This window comes from Empidonax traillii, unplaced genomic scaffold (genome assembly GCF_003031625.1).
Source record: "Empidonax traillii isolate 1590-97213 ecotype Southwest subspecies unplaced genomic scaffold, ASM303162v1 scaffold882:size376633, whole genome shotgun sequence".
Taxonomy (NCBI): domain Eukaryota; kingdom Metazoa; phylum Chordata; class Aves; order Passeriformes; family Tyrannidae; genus Empidonax; species Empidonax traillii.
In genome coordinates this window covers 113,688-117,623 of record NW_020956075.1, presented here as the reverse complement: position 1 = coordinate 117,623, position 3,936 = coordinate 113,688, and positions in this window count along the sequence as shown.

The window sequence follows — 3,936 nt, the reverse complement described above, 5'->3', positions numbered from 1 at the left end:
GTTACAGCGCCTCTTAATCAATTCCTTGTGCATCACACCACACACAGTTGCCATCTGCCATTTATCCATCACAAATCACTCATTGATATAAGTCTTTTACCCACTTGTTCAACACCCAGGCAAGCTCCAAGAAGAATTTAGCTTTGGGAAGCTCAAGTTTTAATTCCACAGTCGGAATTTTCTGGCTGCACACCTTCCTCTATACAGTACTGTGACCTCACCTTTGCTTGTCTTATGACGCTCTACAGACATTTATTGAGAGATATTCAAAACCGATAAATATTCTTCTCTTGAGCCTACGTCAGGTGCCATCATCATGAAGCTTTTCTGGCAGCAAAGACTCTGCAGAGAGCTGAGAATGGATGGTTGCACGCCTGACACAGCATGGGAAGGAGCATATTTAACTGACAGATCACAACTGGGGAGTGGTGATATCCATTAACGCCAGAAGCATCCCGCTGGTGCCTGCATGCCCCTCACCTCCAGGTCAGCACTAATTGCGTTGCCAAGGCTTGGCCACACAGCACAAAACGCTGCGACAACTAACAGCACTTTTTTTCTCGTGAAGAAAGCTCGTAGATTCAACCAGCTGAATATAAATCTCCATTGGCAACTCCTGAAATCTGCATTTTCCCCTCCCGTCCTGCGTCCGGGAATGCAGCGCTGATGCACCATGGAAGCCTGTTCTGGGTCAGAGTGGTAACTCTGAAGTCATAAAACAGAGTAGGCTCTTTCTTCAGTCAATCTGTTGTGCCAAGTGCAAAACGAAGCTTCAGCTTTTCACGTTGTGAATCAAACATTAAACCCCCAGGGTCTGGGTTTGTTTCACGAGGCTGCCGTGTGGCAGTGGGTAACAAGAGTATTGGTTTGGTCTAACACTGAGCTGGGAACTTCTGTGAAGCTCAGACAGCTTTATTCTCTGAGTTTTTCTGACCTTCAGACTAATTCCTACTGCAGAAGCACTGGCTCCAAGGTGTGGACTGCTCATGGCTGCCAATACAGGTGGGTGTCACTGCTTGGGGGGGTTTGCCTTCTCAGAACTGCACTGTAGCAGTGACAAATTGGCACAGCAACAGCAGATCACCAGCTGGAGACTCACAGGGCACAGTGTGAGAACCAGTATGGCCAGAGTTCTCACTGGGGACTTTGGCTTATACCAGGAGTCTCAAAAACACCTTCAGGACAGGTGAGAGCACTGTAAGTAGGTTTAAATCCTTCTTGCATCCCCGCTCAGACTCATGCCTTGTTTCCTTTGAGCCCTGGGTGGGCTCAGAAAGTTGTGGGTCAGTCCTGATGTGCAGATTCAAGTTGTTTTTGTGGACAGATCTCTGAGTGCCTGTAGGAGCCCTGCAGACTCCAGCAGATTCCTCCCCCATGTCTGTTCATCCCCAGCTGACATCCCAACTGACCATGCTTGGCAGGCACTGGCAGATGCATTTGCTAAAGGATTCCTGCAGGCAAAAAGGAAAACAAAACCCTGTTTTTGCTTTATCAACACTGAAAAAGTGTTTTATAAAGGGGGGTCGCTTCCCAAAGTGTCCCAGTGAGTCAGAGGACAATGTCTATGCCATAAAGGGATTTTAGTACACAAGTCCAAATTACGGCTTTGAAAGGTGCCCTTTTCAAATCTATGTTCCCTCTGTTTTTGGTAGGAAGGATTTTTAGGCAGTTGATCACTTGACAAAGAAAGAGGATCCTAATACTCCTTCAGGGATGATCCAAGTCCATCTACAATTCAGATTTGGGTTATCATTTGGGACTGATGACCTTCCAAACAGGACCTGGCCTTGAACACCTGCTGAGAAGGCAGAGGCTGGGAACCAGGCTGGGATAGGGGGAGCTGCCCAAACCCTTCTGCTCTGCTGCAGTTCCTCTCCACACTGAGGTCCCACCAGTCTTCAGGGCTGGCAGAGACTGGGGGGGCCCAGAGCTTACAAAGCACTGGAAAATTGTTGAGTGTGGCAGGAAGGTGCTCTCTGGGGAAGGTAGACAGAAATGCTCAGAGCATCCATCTTACAGTACCATTATCCTCTTTTAGGTACTCTTTTAGTTGGGTTTGGTGCCTTCAACCTCCACCACAATTTAAGGGGAGAACTGGGGATGTGGGAAACATGATCCAGAAACGGTGGAATGGGGAAGCTGCTGAGCCTCTCCATGAGGTGGTGCTGAGCCCAGCTCTTCCCTGGGAAATCGGGTAACTCCCCCTGTTTCCTTGGGCCAAAAGAAATTTCTTCATGATCTTTTCCCTGTAGCTCAGCCCCGGGATCTGGTGGTGAGGGCCATGGTTGAGAGGAGGTGACACTCAGACAGCTTTGGAAGAGCATCTGAAAAGTTAACTCCATTCATTTGCTCACCAAAACCAGTTTCTACCTGTTATCAGATTAAAAAAAAAAAAATTAAAACATTTGTTTCTCAGTTCAATAAAATAAAATAAAAATTCTTTGGGTTTTGCCGACTTCATACAGGTACCACTGGTCCACTATTTCAAGGAATAAAGAATGATGAATAACGGGAATCTAAATCTTTAAAGAACAAACAGGCTGTTTTTTGCTTAAACAGAGATCTGGGAGTGTAAATATAAAATCCAAGCACTAAGTGGAAACAGGCTATTTTTCATGTGTCAAAGTTTGAAATGAAAAATATAGATTGGCTCCCACCTCATTTCTTCTAATTCCACATTTATCCTTGATAGGGTTGAGGGCAAATTATGGAAAAGATGTCACTTCAGAAGAAACAGCCAAGTGTGACACTCTAAGTGGTAACCTATACAGGGAGCATTGCTGCTTGTTTAATCTCAGACTCAAAGCCACTCAATACATTTTCTCGTTTGCACTGATGGAAGTTCAGAGTCTCCTGGGTACCTTGGTAGCACGTTTTGGGTGACCATTGACTCTGCTGCTAGACCTCCACCTCTGAGGACCCACTTCTGCCTCTGCAGTAACGTATTTTCATTATTTTATGTTACAGAAGAAGCCAGTGAAGAGGTGCTGTTAGGTACCTCCAGCTGAGGAGTGTAGAAAATCTTCAAAGAAAGACACTCTTCTTCTTTAAAAAGATATGAACGCTGCATTTTCCCTTTATTGCTTTCCAATAGTTTTGGTCTTAGAAAAAAGCAATTTCACCTGAGAATCACCTGATGTTAATGTATCTTTATAAAATATTCCTGTCTTCACTTTGGAAATGGTTGTTTTTCGCTGGACGTTTGTTTTTCAGCCAAACCAAAAATATTTTTTGCATTTTTAGTGGGACTTTTCATTTTCTAACAAAATACATCAGCAGCCCTACATGCAATCAGATTTGTGAAGATTCCAAATAAGTTTCCCTTTCCCCAGTATCAGGCAGGAAGAACTGGATTTCAGACTCATCCTGCTAACAGCAATGTTTTCTGTATCCTGCTGTCCCTCTGTTATGGAATTTTGGGTGTTTTTGGTAAGTACAAAGCAATAAGTGCACTACAGCAATTTTTAAGGTCAGCAACATCAGCCACCTCTTCTGGACACCAAGTATCTAAATACCCTCTCAAGGCTTTGCACAAAAGAGACTCTATAACAGTTTATGTTACCATGTCTTTCTTTTTTGGTCTTATCTCTCTTCAGGCATTTTTTTTTGGTTTTTGAGACCAGCTTCTTTAAAACATGTATTATCATTCAAGTGGCGGAGGATGCTGGCGCAGATCAATTACTGCACACGCTCCTGCTTTAACAAAATTGCACATATTGGCCCAGCAATCCACAGAAGCACGGAGCCCACAAATGAAATGCTGCTTATTTTTGAAATGGCAGCGTTTCTGTCGCAGAAACCCGGGGAATATGGTCAATACATAAATCAGCACACAGAGGGGAAAAGAAATTTTGAGTTGCAAGGTTCTGCTCCGAGACCTTCAATTTTGTGAGTCATGCGATTCGCAAGGAAAGGTTAAAAGTGTTCCTGGGGTTT